An 18,303-nucleotide genomic window follows, 5' to 3' on the forward strand; every position below is an offset into this window, starting at 1 on the left:
GTTTTCAGACGACAACACCGCCCCTTCCAATGGGTTCTATGTAGCACTCGACGACGACGAGTGACTTGCCACCCAGGTGGTGATCTAGGCTTGTGAAGGGCCTACGTAGATAGACAGGCTTCGTCAAGCCTTCTTCTTTCTAGTGTCTGTACCCAGACAAGTTGCTTCCGCATGTGTTTGTATGATTGTATGACTTGAGTGTCGGGTCATGCGACCCCTATCTGTATGAAGAAGTTATGTAAGGCTGTCTGGAGCCCTTTAAATAAAGTACTTTGAGTTGTAGAGTTTTGTTGTGATGCCATGTTGTATTTGCACATATCGAGCATATTGTGTGTATGATTGAAATGCTTGGTATGTGTGGGATTCGACAATCTAGGTGTTTATCCTTGGCAGCCTCTCTTACGGGGAAATGTAGTCTAGTGCCTCCTTGAGCCATAGTAGTCTGCTACAGCCCGGTTCACCGGAGTCCTGCTAGCCCAGCACTACTGCTCTGGACACTTGACTGGTCGGCATGTGTTTCATATCGTTCCTGTGTCTGTCCCTTCAGGGAAATGTCACGCGGTGACATCCGGAGTCCTGCCTAGCCTGCTACAGCCCGGGTTCCCAGAGTCCTGTTAGCCCAGTGCTACAACCCGGATTCACACGCTGCTGGCTGACACATTCGATGTTGATTCATGTATGCCTGTCCCCATACGTTAGTGCCGCTTTGGGTTCACGACTAGCCATGTCCGCCCGGGTTCTCTGTCATATGGATGCTAGCGACATTGTCATATACGTGAGCCAAAAGGCGCAAACGGTCCCGGGCCATGGTAAGGCGACACCCGTGGGAGTACCGTGCGTGAGGCCGCAATGTGATATGAGGTGTTACAGGCTAGATCGGTGTGACTTAGAATCGGGGTCCTGACACAATTGCTTGAACTAAAAAAGTAAACTAGTTCTATTAATTTTCGTACTAAAAATAAAATAGTTGTATTAACTCAACTACTTCAATCAAGCACTTACTATAAATATAAATAAACTAGTTTTTCCTGAAAATAAACTAGTTCAACTAGTTATATTAATTTTCTTACTAATTCTATTAAACACTTACTAAAAAACAGTAAAAAAAACTAGTTAGATGAACTCTAAAATTTAACCCTAACTAATTTGATGAACTCTAAAATTTAATGAACCCTAACTAATTTGATGAACTCTAAAATTTAACCCTAACTAATTTGATGAACTCTAAAACTAATACTATTTAACAACTACTGCCATAATTAGCATCTAATTTGATGAACCCTAACTAATTAGATGAACTCTGAAATTTAACCCTAAGAAACCTAGCTAGGCAGAGGTAGGGGAGGAGGAGGAGGAGGGCGTGCTCACCTCGGGCGCCGGCGGAGTTAGGGAGAAGGGCACGCGGCGTCGAGGTCGGGGACGGGGTCGGGGTCGGGGCGGCGGGCGCACGGCGGCGATGTAGGGGGGCGTCGAGGTCGGGGTCGGGGGCGGCGTCGAGGGTGTGCGGAGAGCGATGGGTCATGCGCGGCGGCCGACGGCGATGCAGGGCGGCGACACCGGAGGAGTAGGGATTTGGGGGAAGTGGCCTTGGGGGAAGAACGAACCGCGCGGTTAAGTCAAAAGTAGCACTAGCGCGTTCCAGGAAGTGCGCTACTGCTACGATAGCTATAGCGCGTTTCTTAACAAGCGCTACTGCTATTCCTTTCTCTTTTTTATTTGCTTTCCATTTAATTTTATTTTTGTTAGCAGTAGCGCCTTTCTTCGTAAACACGCTGCTACAAAACAAGTAGCGGTAGCGCTGTTTCTGTAAGCTCGCTACTACTATGTGTAGCCTATCAGCTTAGGAGTGGGAATTTTAGTAGTAGCGCTTTTATGGCTAGACGCGCTACTGCTATATATGTATCTGTAGCGCGGTTTTCGCCAACGCGCTACTGCTAGTTAGCACTAGCGTGCTTTTTTAACAAGCGCTACTGCTAAAGTTCTGTGTATAAGGTTTTCCCTAGTAGTGAGAAGTGGTTTAAATATAATCCTCCCATTGAAGTAAAAGTAGTTGCACCTATTAAAGTTGAATAAAAGACTATCACTTATAATGTTGATCGTATTGTTCCTACTGCTTATATTGAGAAACCACCTTTTCCTGTTAGAATAAAGGATCATGCTAAAGCTTCAACTGTGGTTCGTAAGAGTAATACTAGAACACCTACACCCCCTGAGCAAATTAAAGTTGAACCTAGTATTGCTATGGTTAAAGATCTCTTGGCTGATAATATTGATGGGCATGTTATTTATTTCTGTGATGAAGCCGCTAGAATTGCTAGACCTCATACTAAAAATAAACATAGACCTGTTGTAGGCATGCCTGTTATTTCTGTTAAAATAGGAGATCATTGTTATCATGGCTTATGTGATATGGGTGCTAGTGCAAGTGCAATACCTCATTCCTTATACAAAGAAATTATGCATGATATTGCACCTGCTGAGATAGAGGAAATTGATGTTACAATTAAGCTGGCCAATAGAGACACTATTTCACTAGTTGGGATTGTTAGAGATGTTGAAGTCTTGTGTGGGAAAGTTAAATATCCTACTGATTTTCTTGTTCTTGGTTCTCCACAAGATAAATTTTGTCCCATTATATTTGGTAGACCCTTCTTGAATACTGTTAATGCTAGCATAGACTGCAAAAAGGATGTTGTTACTATTGGTTTGGGGGATATGTCTCATGAGTTTAATTTTGCTAAATTTCATAGACAACCCCATGATAAAGAATTGCCTAGTAAAGATGAAATTATTGGTCTTGCTTCTATTGCCGTGCCTCCTCATGATCCTTTAGAACAATATTTGCTCAACCATGAAAATGATATGTTTATGAATGAAAGAAGGGAAATAGATGAAGTATTCTTTAAACAGGGACGTATTTTGAAACACAACTTGCCTATTGAAATCCTAGGGGATCCTCCTCCACCCAAGGGTGATCCCGTGTTTGAGCTTAAACCATTACCTGGTACTCTCAAATATGCTTATCTTGATGAGAAAAAGATATCTCGTGTTATTATTAGTGCTAACCTTTCAGAGCATGAAGAAAAGAAATTATTGAAAACTCTGAAGAAGCACCGTGCTGCTATTGGATATACTCTTGATGATCTTAAGGGCATTAGTCCCACTTTATGCCAGCACAAAATAAAATTGGAGAAAGACGCTAAACCGGTTGTTGATCACCAACGACGGTTAAATCCCAAGATGAAAGAAGTGGTAAGAAAAGAAATACTAATGCTTCTGGAGGGAGGTAGAATCTATCCCGTTGCTGATAGTCAGTGGGTAAGTCCTATCCATTGTGTCCCTAAGAAGGGAGGTATTGCCGTTGTTCCTAATGATAAAGAAGAATTGATCCCACAAAGAATTGTTACAGGTTATAGAATGGTAACTGATTTCCGCAAATTAAATAAAGCTACTAAAAAGGATCATTACCCTTTACCTTTCATTGATCAAATGCTAGAAAGATTATCCAAACATAGACATTTTTGTTTTCTAGATGGTTATTCTGGTTTCTCTCAAATACCTGTGTCAAAAGAGGATCAAGAAAAGACCACTTTTACTTGCCCTTTCGATACATTTGCTTATAGACGTATGCCTTTTGGTTTATGCAATGCACCTGCTACCTTTCAAAGATGCATGATGGCTATATTCTCTGATTTTTGTGAAAAGATTGTTGAGGTTTTCATGGATGATTTCTCCATATATGGAACTTCTTTTGATGATTGCTTAAGCAACCTTGATTGAGTTTTGCAGAGATGTGAAGAAACTAATCTGGTCTTGAATTGGGAGAAGTGCCACTTTATGGTTAATGAATGTATTGTCTTGGGGCATAAAATTTCTGAAAGAGGTATTGAAGTTGATAAAGCTAAAGTTGATGCTATTGAAAAGATGGCGTGTCCTAAGGACATTAAAGGTATAAGAAGTTTCCTTGGTCATGCCGGTTTTTATAGGAGGTTCATTAAGGACTTCTCTAAAATTTCTAAGCCTCTGACTAACCTCTTACAAAAAGATATTCCTTTTGTCTTTGATGATGATTGTGTAGAAGCATTTGAAATACTTAAGAAAGCATTGATTTCTGCACCTATTATTAAGCCACCTGATTGGAATTTACCCTTTGAAATTATGTGTGATGGTAGTGATTATGATGTAGGTGCTGTTCTAGGGAAAAGAGTTGATAAGAAATTAAATGTTATCCAATATGCTAGTAAAACTCTAGACAGTGCCCAGAGAAATTATGCTACTACTGAAAAAGAATTTTTAGCAGTTGTATTTGCCTGTGATAAGTTCAGACCTTATATTGTTGATTCTAAAGTAACTATTCACACCGATCATGCGGCTATTAAATATCTTATGGATAAGAAGGATGCTAAACCTAGACTCATTAGATGGGTTCTCTTGCTACAAGAATTTGATTTGCATATTATTGATAGAAAGGGAGCTGAGAACCCCATTGCAGACAACTTGTCTAGGTTAGAGAATGTTCTTGATGACCCACTACCTATTGATAATAGCTTTCCTGATGAACAATTAACTGTCATAAATGCTTCTCGTACTGCTCCATGGTATGCTGATTATGATAATTACATTGTTGCTAAATTCATACCACCTAGTTTCACCTACCAGCAAAAGAAAAAGTTTTTCTATGATTTAAGGCATTACTTCTGGGATGACCCACACCTTTATAAAGAAGGAGTAGATGGTGTTCTTAGACGTTGTGTACCTGAGCATGAACAGATTCTATGCAAGTGTCACTCCGAGGCCTATGGAGGACACCATGCTGGAGATAGAACTGCACATATGGTACTGCAATCCGGTTTCTATTGGCCTACTCTCTTCAAAGATTCCCGTAAGTTTTTCTTGTCTTGTGATGAATGTCAAAGAATTGGTAATATTAGTAGACGTCAAGAAATGCCTATGTACTATTCTCTTGTTATTGAACCATTTGATGTTTGGGGTTTTGATTATAAGGGACCGTTTCCTTCCTCTAATGGGTATACACATATTTTGGTAGCTGTTGATTACGTTACTAAGTGGGTAGAAGCTATTCCAACTAGTAGTGCTGATCATAACACCTCTATTAAGATGCTTAAAGAAGTTATTTTTCCGAGGTTTGGAGTTCCTAGATATTTAATGACTGATGGTGGTTCACATTTTATTCATGGTGCTTTTCGTAAAATGCTTGCTAAGTATGATGTTAATCATAGAATTGCATCTCCATATCACCCACAGTCTAGTGGTCAAGTAGAACTTAGTAATAGAGAGATCAAACTAATTTTGCAAAAGACTGTTAATAGATCTAGAAAGAATTGGTCCAAGAAACTTGATTATGCATTATGGGCATATAGAACTGCATATAACAATCCTATGGGTATGTCTCCGTATAAAATGGTTTATGGAAAAGCATGTCACTTACCTCTCGAACTAGAACATAAGGCATATTGGGCCATTAAAGAGCTCAATTATGATTTCAAACTTGCCGGTGAAAAGAGGTAATTTGACATTAGCTCACTGGATGAATGGAGAACCCAAGCCTATGAGAATGCCAAACTGTTTAAAGAAAAAGTTAAAAGATGGCAGGACAAAAGTATACAAAAGCATGAGTTTAATGTTGGTGACTATGTGTTTCTATTCAACTCTCGTTTAAGATTTTTTGCAGGAAAACTTCTCTCTAAATGGGAAGGTCCTTGCGTTATCGAGGAGGTCTATCGTTCCGGTGCCATAAAAATCAACAACTTCGAAGGCACAAATCCGAAGGTGGTGAACAGTCAAAGAATCAAACATTATATCTCAGGTAATCCTATAAATGTTGAAACTAATGTTATTGAAACCGTAACCCCGGAGGAGTACATAAGGGACACTTTCCAGAACGTTTCAGACTCCGAAAAGGAATAGGTATGTGGTACGGTAAGTAAACCGACTCCAAAACAGTTCTAATGGTGATTTTTCTCCGTTTTGGAATATTTAAGAAAATAGGAAAATAAGAAGCAGTCCGGGAAGGACACGAGGCGTCCACGAGGGTGGAGGGCGCGCCCCCCTGCCTCGTGGGAACCTCGTGTGCTCTCCGGACTCCGTTTTCTTGCACGATACTTCTTTTGGTCGGTAAAAATTCGTTATATAATCTCCTGAAGGTTTTGACCAACGTACCATGCAAATATCCTCTATTTTTGTTTCGAACTGTTTCTGCTGCAGATTAGAGGAATATGTCTTCTCAAGAGTTAGTCGGGGAGAGCCGGGTATCTAATCCGACACTAGGACCAAAAGCAAACAGTTATGCTGACCACTTGGGCCATCAACGGAGGAAGAGATGGAGGACGACTTGGAAAGGATAGATGCCATGGAGGAGGATCAGGAAGTTACTTCCCGTTTCCGAGCTGGATTCACGATGGGGAACTACAGAGATCAGCTATTCCAAACTCGGTCATCCCTTCCAATGTTAAATTTCTCTCTTATGAAAATTTGAAAAAGAGTGTTACTTGTTCTCCCGTAGCTATGCAACATCCATGGGTGAAAGGAGCTTTAGCCGTCACAGGTAAGCTCCATAAGGAAACAATGGACCTCAAGCAACAAGTCAATAAGCTCGAGGAAGAGAATCGTATCCTGAGGGGCATCATCGCCAAGAATATCACATCACCACCTCCGAAGAAAGAGACCTAATTACATGGGTATGGGCACTCCCCTTGGCAACTGCCAAGCTTGGGGGAGGTGCCCCGGTATTGTATCACCATCACACTTCTATCTTTACTGTTTTTCTTAGTTCGATCCTTTTGGTAATATCTTGATCTAGTAGAATAAAGCTTTAGTATGATCTAGTTTTGAGTTTTTGTTTATGATCCTTCTATGTAATCGAGTCCGTGAGCTATATATAATAAAGATTAGTTTTGAATCAAGGGCTTGATTATCTTGCTATGATCTTGAGGGAATAAAAATGAAAGAAAAAGAGAAAGAATAAAAATAAAAGAGATCATATTGATCTTATGGAGAGTAATGACTTCACATATAAAAGAGTATGATGAATAAAAGTTGTTGAGAGTTGACAAACATAGTTTTGGTCATCGTTGCAATTAATAGGAAGTAATAAAGAAAGAGAAGTTTTCACATATAAATACACTATCTTGGACTTCTTTTATGATTGTGAGCACTCATTAAAATATAATATGCTAAAGAGTTGATGTTGGACAAGGAAGACAACGTAATGGGTTATGTTTTCTTATATCTGAAATAAAGTATATTGTCATGGATGATCCAACATGTTGAGCTTGCCTTTCCCCCTCATGCTGGCCAAATTCTTTGCACCAAGTAGAGATACTACTTGTGCTTCCGAATATCCTTAAACCCAGTTTTGCCATGAGAGTCCACCATACCTACCTATGGATTGAGTAAGATCCTTCAAGTAAGTTGTCATGTTGCATGCAATAAAAATTGCTCTCTAAATATGTATGATTTATTAGTGTGGAGAAAATAAGCTTTATGTGATCTTGTGATGTGGAAGGAATAAAAGCGACGGACTGCATAATAAAGGTCCATATCACAAGTGACAATATGTCACGTTCTTTTGCATTAAGATCTTGTGCATCCAACCACGAAATCACATGACAACCTCTGCTTCCCTCTGCGAAGGGCCTATCTTTTATACTGGTCTCATACTTTATACAAGAGTCATGGTGATACTCACCTTTCCTTTTTACATTTTATCCTTTGGCAAGCACCTTGTGTTGGAAAGATCCTGATATATATATCCAATTCTATGTAAGTTAGCATGAACTCTTATTCTTGACATTACCCTTGAGGTAAAAGGTTGGGAGGCTACACTATAAGCCCCTATCTTTCTCTGTGTCCGATTAAAACTTCATACCCATAAGTATTGCATGAGTGTTAGCAATTATGAAAGACTAGATGATAGTTGAGTATGAGGACTTGCTGAAAAGCTCTTATATTGACTCTTTCCGATGTTATGATAAATTGCAATTGCTTCAATGACCGAGATCATAGTTTGTTAGTTCTCAATGAAGTTTCTGATTCATACTTGAAATTGTGAATAGATTGTTACTTGAGCATAAGAAATCATATGACAATATATATATATTGCTGTTATCAGAATGATCATGATGCCCTCATGTACGTATTTTATTTTATCGACAAATCTACCTCTAAACATGTGGACATATTCTTCGTTATCGGCTTCCGCTTGAGGACAAGCGAGGTCTAAGCTTGGGGGAGTTGATACGTCCGTTTTGCATCATGCTTTTATATTGATATTTATTGCATTATGGGCTGTTATTACACGATATGTCACAAAACTTATGCCTATTCTCTCTTATTTTACAAGGTTTACATGAAGAGGGAGAATGCCGGCAGCTGGAATTCTGGGCTGGAAAAGGCGCAAATATTAGAGATCTATTCTGCACAGCTCCAGAAGTCCTGAAACTTCACGGAGGCAGTTTTTAGAATTAATAAAAATACTAGCGAAAGAATCCACCAGAGGGGGCCCACGCCCTGGCCACGAGGGTGGGGGCGCGCCCTACCCCCCTAGGCGCGCCCCTGACTCATGGGCCCCCTGGCAGTCCTCCGGTGCCCATCTTCTGCTATATGACGTCTTTTACCCTAGAAAAAATCATAAGAAAAGCTTTGGGGAAGAAACACCGCCGCCACGAGGCGGAACCTTGGCAGAACCAATCTAGGGCTCCGACGGAGCTGTTCTGCCGGGGAAACTTTCCTCCGGGAGGGGGAAACCATCGCCATCGTCATCACCAACGATCCTCTCTTCAGGAGGGGGTCAATCTCCATCAACTTCTTCACCAGCACCATCTCCTCTAAAACCCTAGTTCATCTCTTGTATCCAATCTTTGTCCCAAAGCCTCAGATTGGTACCTGTCTGTTGCTAGTAGTGTTGATTACTCCTTGTAGTTGATGCTAGTTGGTTTATTTGGTGGAAGATCATATGTTCATATCCTTTCTGCATATTAATATCCCTCTGATTATGAACATGAATATGATTTGTGAGTAGTTACGTTTGTTCCTGAGGACATGGGAGAAGTCTTGCTATAAGTAGTCATGTGAATTTGGTATTCGTTCGATATTTGATGAGATGTATGTTGTCGTTCCTCTGACAGTTCACCATTGTTTGGGCATAGATGAAGGCATTGGGAAGTAATAAGTAGATGATGGGTTGCTAGAGTGACAGAAGTTTAAACCCTAGTTTATGAGTTGCTTCGTAAGGGGCTGATTTGGATCCATATGTTTCATGCTATGGTTAGGTTTACCTTAATACTTCTTTTGTAGTTGTGGATGCTTGCAATAGGGGTTAATCATAAGGGGGATGCTTGTCCAAGAAAGGGCAGGACCCAAGCACTGGTCCACCCACATACCAAATAATCAAAGTAACGAACGCGAATCATATGAGCATGATGAAAACTAGCTTGACGATAATTCCCATGTGTCCTCGGGAGCGTTTTCCTTCATATAAGAGTTTGTCCAGGCTTGTCCTTTGCTACAAAAAGGATTGGGCCATCTGGCTGCACCTTATTTACTTTCATTACTTGTTACCCGTTACAAATTACCTCATCACAAAACTATCTGTTACCGATAATTTCAGTGCTTGCAGAGAATACCTTACTGAAAACCGCTTGTCATTTCCTTCTGCTCCTCGTAGGGTTCGACACTCTTACTTATCGAAAGGACTATGATAGATCCCCTACACTTGTGGGTCATCAGGGTCCATATTGGAAACTAAGGGATATTAAGGCCTCCTTTTAATAGAGAACCGGAACAAAGCATTAACATATAGTGAATACATGAACTCCTCAAACTACGGTCATCACCGGGAATGGGCCCGGTTGTCACTCCGGGGTTGCCGGATCATAACACGTAGTAGGTGACTATAACTTGCAAGATTGGATCTAAAACATGGATATAATGATGAATTCATAAACGGTTCAGATCTGAGTTCATGGCACCCGGGCCCAAAGTGACAAGCATTAAGCATAGCAAAGTCATAGCAACATCAATCTAAGAACATAGTGGATACTAGGGATCAGGCCCTAACAAAACTAACTTGATTACATGATGAATCTCATCCAACTCCTCATCGACCAGCGAGCCTACGAAGGAATTACTCACTCCCGGTGGGGAGCATCATGGAATTGGCGATGGAGATTGGTTGGTGATGACGAAGAACGAAGATCCCCCTCTCTGGAGCCCCAAACGGACTCCTACGGTGCCCTCCGTTCTCGCGCAAACATGAGGGGCTCCCGCTGTAGGGTGTTGCAATATGTTCATAGTTCGGTTATGGTGGGTTGCGAGAGTGATAGAAACTTAAACCCGAGTAGGTGGGGTATGACGTATGGGAATAAAGACGACTTGATACTTAATGCTATGGTTGGGTTTCACGACCTTAATGATATTTAGTAGTTGCGGATGCTTGCTAGAGCTCCAATCATAAGTGCATATGATCCAAGTAGAGAAAGTATGTTACCTCATGCCTCTCCCTCGTATAGAATTACAAGAATAATTACCGGTACTTGTTATCGATTGCCTAGGGACAAATAACTTTCTTGTTGACACAAACCCTTTTACTAAACACCTAACTTTCATTATCTTGCAAAGTACTTCTAGTTTTATCTTGCAAACCTATCATATCACACATACAAAGTACTTCTAGTTTCATACTTGTTCTAGGTAAAGCGAACGTCAAGCGTGCGTAGAGTTGTATCGTTGGTCGTTAGAACTTGAGGGAATATTTGTTTTACCTTTAGCTCCCCATTGGGTTCGACACTCTTACTTATCGAAAGAGGCTACAATTGATCCCCTATACTTGTGGGTTATCAAGACCTTTTTCTGGCGCCATTGCCGGGGAGCAATAGCGTGGGGTGATTATTCTTTTTTTTTGAATATTTACTGTGAGGCAAAGCCCCACAACCCTTTATTGAAATCGAACAACTATACAAAAAGAATAGTAGGAGTATATATAGGAGCTAAGAAACTAGCCTACAAAGCTAAGGTACAATACTAGAACTACCTACCTGGACTAATTAGACTAAAGCATTTATCCAAGCTTTAAGCTTGATGCTGGTATCATCCTTGAGCCTATGAGTTAGGAGTGGAAGATCATGTACAAAGTTAGACCGCCAAGCAGCAAAAGTAGCTCTCTCCCCTCTAAAAGTTCTGCCATTCCTGAGGATCCAAATATTCCATGCTGCCGTCAACATTACTTCGAAGAAGAAAGGATGCCTGAAGCTTGAGCTAGCATGATGGATACATTGCTGAATATCCGGCCCTCTTGACCAGTCAATAGAAAGGTAGTTCGAAACCCTCCGACTGAAATTACAGTTGAAGAACAAATGCAGCCTATCCTCATATGAAAATTCATGACAGATAACAGAAAGATTATCATCCAGGGGGGATCTCCAGTGCCTCCGGATCAGAAGGTCCTTGGTGTTAAGCCTATCAAAGAAAAGTAACCATCCAAAGACTTTGATCTTCATGGTGCATCTGCTTTTCCACAACCATTTACACGGTTGAATTGTGGGCAAATGTGAGTGCATCAAGGTGTAGAAACTCTTGGCTGAGAAACTACCAGATCTGCCCGGCCAAACCCAAACATCTGGTATGTTGGTGTCCCTGTTCAAGGCCATGATCCAATCTTCTAGCACTTGCAACTCCAGAGCAGCCTCATGAGACAATGGCAAGAAGAACATGGTAAAAATATCCTGCGATATGAGGAATTCGTGCACTGAAACCTTGTCATTGTTAACAAAGGAAAATAACCTTGGCAATCTCCAACATAAAGGTCTAGAAGAGCCACCAATAAACCAAGCATCAGTCCAAAACAGAGCAGAGTCACCCATGTTGATGTGCACTGAGGCAATAGCTGTGTATGCTGGGGTGATTATTCTCGTGTGTGCTTGTTTGCTTTATCACTAAGTAGTTTTTATTTCCTGTTCTAAGTTGTTCTCTATCTTTAGTTATGGATATGGAACACGAAAGACACAAAAAATTAGTGGTACTTGCTACTCATGGAGATGGGGAACCTCCTAAAACCCTCTATGCTCGTTATGTGAAAGATATTATGCACTACTTTGATAATCCTGAGAAAACCCCATTCAACTTGATAATGGGAGTAACGTTGGATCAACGTGAATACTTTAGGGATTATCGCTTGACACAAAAAGGGAAACTTTTATGGGATCAAATTTATATGTTGCATTGGTATGCTCGCGATTTATGCTTGAGATATGATTATACTTGTTGCTCTAAGATTGAGGTTCCACACCTTCCCTTTTCATGTGAATTTAATGATACTGAAACCTTGGCTTCTTATGCTAGAGGTATATATGATTACTATGATGTGAAACGAATAGAAGAATTTGTTGCTTTTAAGGGTGCTTATGAAATTGAATCTTTGTTTGAAAAATATGAAGCTTTTGATGATGTTGTTTATAGACCTGAAATTTTTGCCATCCTTAAATATTGCTATGATAATTATAAATACAATTCCGATATTGATGAATTTATTGAGAAAGTCTCCACTGTCCAAGAAGAGATTAATATTTTGCAGGAGTCTATGGGAGAAGGAATTGATGAAACTGTGAGCTCATTGGATGAAAAAGATGACGAGGAGAGCGAAGAACAAAAGGAGCAAGATCGGATTAGCTACCCGTGCCCACCTGCTAATTAGAGTAACTCTTCAACTCATACATTATTTAATTTCCCTTCGTGCTTACCGAAGGATGAATGCCATGATAATTGCTATGATCCCGTTGATTCATTTGAAATATCCCTTTTTGATGAACTTGATGCTTGCTATGCTTGTGGCCAAGATGCCAATATGAATGATGCTTATGGAGATGAACTTGCTATAGTTCCTTATGTTAAGAATCAAATTGTTGCTATTGCACCCACACATGATAGTCCTATTATCTTTTTGAATTCTCCCAACTACACTATATTGGAGAAGTTTGCTCTTGTTAAGGATTATGTTGATGGATTGCCTTTTACTGTTGCACATGATAATTTTGATGAATGTAATATGCATGTGCTTGCTGCTCCTACTTGCAATTATTATGAGAGAGGAACTACATCTCCACCTCTCTATGTTTTCAACACGATAAAATTGCAAGAAACTGCTTATGCTATGTATTGGCCTTTACTTGATGTGCATGAATTGTTCTTGTATGACATGCCGATGCATAGGAAGAGAGTTAGGCTTCGTCATTGCTTGACATATGTTGCTTTGTGCTCACTACTAAATGCTAAACCATTGTTGATTCAAATTGGCTTTGATATACCTTGGGATCCGGGTGGATTCATTACTTGAGCACTTTATGCCTAGCTTAATGGCTTTAAAGAAAGTGCTGCCAGGGAGACAACCCGGAAGTTTTAGAGAGTCATTTATTTCTGTCGAGTGCTTTTATAAAGTTTAAAAACAAAAAAATATAGAGGGGAACTTAAAACTTCACAAAAAGAAAAGTGAAAGTGAGATAGACGAGCACCGTGGAAGCGGGAGCTAGCCTTGAACTTTGTTCATGCCCTTGGAAACTTTGTGAATCTTAATTACAGAAACTTTTCAACAAAAATAATTATCCCCTTGTACAATTCCATTGTATTATAAAAATAATGTTCCAAGGTTTGCCTTTAGGATGTTTAGATTGCTTGTTGGTTTGTGCGGTGCAAAACAGAAACTTTGGCTGTAGTGCGCGATTTTACATTTTTTACTGGAACGTCAAACGGTTCTGAAACTTTTTGCACTGTATTTCTATAAAAAATGTTTATTTTTCCTAATTGTTTCAGAATTGTTGGAGTACCAGGAGTATGGTGAATGTTCATATTACTACAGACTGTCCTGTTTAAGACAGATTCTGTTTTTGATGCATTGTTTGCTTGTTTTGATGAAACTATCGATTTCTATCAGTGGATTAAGCCATGAAAAAGTTATATTACAGTAGCTAAAATGCAAAAACAAAATATGAATTGGTTTGCAAGAGTACTTAGAGTAGTGATTCGCTTTATTATACTAACGGATCTTGCCGAACTTTCTGTTGAGTTTTGTGTGGACGAAGTGATCAAAGATCGAGGAGGTTTCGATATGAGTAGAAGGAGGAGAGGAAAGAGCTCAAGCTTGGGGATGCCCAAGGCACCCCAAGTAAATATTCAAGGAGACTCAAGCGTCTAAGCTTGGGGATGCCCCGGAAGGCATCCCATCTTTCTTCAACAAGTATCGGTATGTTTTCGGTTTTGTTTCGTTCATGTGATATGTGCAAATCTTGGAGCGTATTTTGCATTTAGTTTTTCCCTTTTTCTTTTATGCACCATGCTGGTATGAGATAGTCCACGGTTGATTTATAGAATGCTCATTGCACTTCACTTAAATCTTTTGAGTATGGCCTTCATAGAATGCTTCATGTGCTTCACTTATATCATTTGAAGTTTGGATTGCCTGTTTCTCTTCACATAGAAAACCGTTATTTGAAGAATGCTCTTTTGCTTCACTTATATTTGTTAGAGCATGATATTTTGTAGAAAGAATTAAACTTCCATGCTTCACTTATATTTATTTAGAGAGTCAAAAGGAATTGGTCAATTGCATGGTTAGTCATAAAATCCTGCATAAAACTTATGGATCACTGAATATGATATGTTTGATTCCTTGCAATAGTTTTGCGATATAGAGATGGAATATGTGTACTAGTAAATGGTTGTGTTTAGTAGGAATATTGGTGTTAAGGTTTGTGATTCCCGAAGCATGCACATTTAGTCTCTCGTTATGCTATGATGTTGGAGCATGATTTATTATTGATTGTCCTCCTTATGAGTGGCGGTCGGGGACGAGCGATGGTCTTTTCCTACCAATCTATCCCCTAGGGGCATGCGCAGTAGTACTTTGCTTCGAGGGCTAATAGACTTTTGCAATAAGTATATGAGTTCTTTATGACTAATGTGAGTCCATGGATTATACGCACTCTTACCTTTCCGCAATTTGCTAGCCTCTACGGTACCGTGCATTGCCCTTTCTCACATCGAGACATGGTGCAAACTTCACAGGTGCATCCAAACCCTATGATATGATATGCTCTATCACACTTAAGCCTTATTATATCTTCCTCAGAACAGCCACCATACCTACCTATTATGGCTTTTCCATGTCCATTCCAAGATATATTGCCATGCAACTTCCACCGCTTCCGTTTGATGACTTGAGCATTCATTGTCATATTGCTTTGCATGATCATATAGCTGACATAGTAGTTGTGGCTTAGCCACCGTTCATCATTTTTCATACATGTCATGCTAGATCATTGCACATCCTGGTACACTGCCAGAGGCATTCATATAGAGTCATATTTTGTCATAGGTATCGAGTTGTAATTTTTATTTCTTTTGAGTTATAAGTAAATAGAAGTGTGATGATCATCATTATTCATTTTTAGAGTAGTGCCCCAGTGAGGAAAGGATGATGGAGACTATGATTGCCCCACAAGTCGGGATGAGACTCCGGACAATGAGAGAAAAAGAAAAAAAAGAAAAAAAGGAAAAAAGGAAAAAAAGGAAAAATAATAAACAAAGAGAGAAGGGGCATTGTTAGTATCCTTTACCACACTCGTGCTTCAGTAGCACCATGTTTTTCATATGGAGACTCTCCTATGTTGTCACTTCCATATACTAGTGGGAATTTTTCATTATAGGATTAGGTGCACACCCACTTAGTTTTCATATTGAGCTTTCATACACTTATAGCTCTTAGTGCATTCGTTGCATGGCAATCCCTACTCCTCACGTTGATATCGATTGATGGGCATCTCCATAGCCCGTTGGTTAGCCGCGTCGATGTGAGACTTTCTTACTTTTTTGTCTTCTCTATATTTACCCCTATCATCATACTCTATTTCACCTATAGTGCTATATCCATGGCTTGCGCTCATGTATTGCGTGAGGGTTGAAAAAGCTGATGCGCGTTAAAAAGTATGAACCAATTGCTCGGCTTGTCTATTACACCACACATCGACCGACTCCTGCCTAACACTAGAGTATTAAGTTCACAAGAACAGAGTAACGCATTAAGTAAGATGACATGATGTAGCGGGATTAACTCAAGCAATATGATGAAGACCCCATCTTTTTATCCTCGATGGCAACAATACAATACGTGCCTTGCTGCCCCTTCTGTCGCTGGGAAAGGACACCGCAAGATTGGACCCAAAGCTAAGCACTTCTCCCATTGCAAGAAAAACCAATCTAGTTGGCCAAACCAAATCGATAGTTCGGAGAGACTTACAAAGATATCAAATCATGCATATAAGAATTCAGAGGAGATTCATATAATAGTCATAGATAAGCTGATCATAAATCCACAATTCATCGGATCTCGGCAAACACACCGCAAAAGAGTATTACATCGAATAGATCTCCAACAACATCGAGGAGAACTTTGTATTGAGAATCAAAGAGAGAGAAGAAACCATCTAGCTACTAGCTATGGACCCGTAGGTCTGAAGTAAACTACTCACGCTTCATCGGAGAGGCAATGGTGTTGATGTAGAATCCTCTGTGATCGAATCCCCCTCCGGCAGGACGCCGGAAAAGGCCCCAAGATGGGATCTCATGGGTACAGAAGGTTGTGGCAGTGGAAAAGTGGTTTCATGGCTCCCATGGATGCTTTTAGGGTATAAGAGTATATATAGGAGGAAGATCTAGGTCAGGGGGGCTACGAGGGGCCCACAAGGTCGGGGGCGCGCCCTCCACCCTTGTGGCCTCCTCGTGGCTCTTCTGACTTGCACTCCAAGTCTCCTGGGTGTCTTCTAGTCCAAGAAAAATCATCGCGAAAGTTTTATTCCATTTGGACTCCGTTTGGTATTGCTTTTCTGCGAAACTCTAAAACATTCTCACCTCCCGGCCTTTCTACCTCCACAACATTCTCTACTCCCCTTGCGTTACCACAAATCTCATCTTTGTCCGTAGGTTTTGCATTGATAACTCGGTTTCTATTGAATTTTACCCCTTTTCTTTTGTTGTGAAGGATCTAGCAACTCGGACCCCAATCATGACCTGCAGTAGCTATGGGCAGCTCTACTCGTTCTCCGGCGACACCAGGACCCCTTCCGCTACACTCTCCGTGGTCGTCGGCGACCTCTAGCATCGGCGGCTTGGACACCCCAGTGCTGCATCGCTTTCCCGCGTGACCAATAATTTTCTGTCGTCATGTAATAAACCCCCTCACGCTCGCGGCTCGTCTGAAGCATTCCAGGTCGGGCACCAGGCTAGACAGCCCTTTCCACATTCTATGTCTTTTACTACATTTCCCTTCCAACTAGTTCATTGTGACCTTTGGACGTCACCACTTGCAAGTTTTTCTGGCTTCAAGTATTATCTGATTGTAATGGATAATTTCACACATTTTTCATGGAGTTTCCCCCTCCGAAATAAATCTGATGCAGCCCCCACTCTTGAGCGTTTTTACACATATATTCTCACGCAGTTTCAGCTTGTCATCAAGTGTGTGCAATGTGATAACGGAGGTGAGTTCCTCAACATCCGCCTTCGCACCTTCTTCTCTGATCGCGGTGTTGCTCTCCGACTCTCTGATGTTTACTACACAACCTTCTTCTTGTAGACGTTGTTGGGCCTCCAAGTGCAGAGGTTTGTAGGACAGTAGCAAATTTCCCTCAAGTGGATGACCTAAGGTTTATCAATCCGTGGGAGGCGTAGGATGAAGATGGTCTCTCTCAAACAACTCTGCAACCAAATAACAAAGAGTCTCTTGTGTCCCCAACACACACACAATACAATGGTAAATTGTATAGGTGCACTAGTTCAGCGAAGAGATGGTGATACAAGTGCAATATGGATGATAGATATATGTTTTTGTAATCTGAAAATACAAACACAACAAGGTAACTAATGATAAAAGTGAGTGTAAACGGTATTGCAATGCTAGGAAACAAGGCCTAGGGTTCATACTTTCACTAGTGCAAGTTCTCTCAACAATAATAACATAATTGGATCATATAACTATCCCTCAACATTCAACAAAGAGTCACTCCGAAGTCACTAATAGCGGAGAACAAACGAAGAGATTATGGTAGGGTACGAAACCACCTCAAAGTTATCCTTTCTGATCGATCTATTCAAGAGTCCGTAGTAAAATAACATGAAGCTATTCTTTCCGTTCAATCTATCATAGAGTTCGTACTAGAATAACACCGTAAGACACAAATCAACCAAAACCCTAATGTCACCTAGATACTCCAATGTCACCTCAAGTATCCGTGGGTATGA

Source organism: Triticum aestivum, chromosome 3D, assembly GCF_018294505.1.
Source record: "Triticum aestivum cultivar Chinese Spring chromosome 3D, IWGSC CS RefSeq v2.1, whole genome shotgun sequence".
NCBI classification, from domain to species: Eukaryota; Viridiplantae; Streptophyta; class Magnoliopsida; order Poales; family Poaceae; genus Triticum; species Triticum aestivum.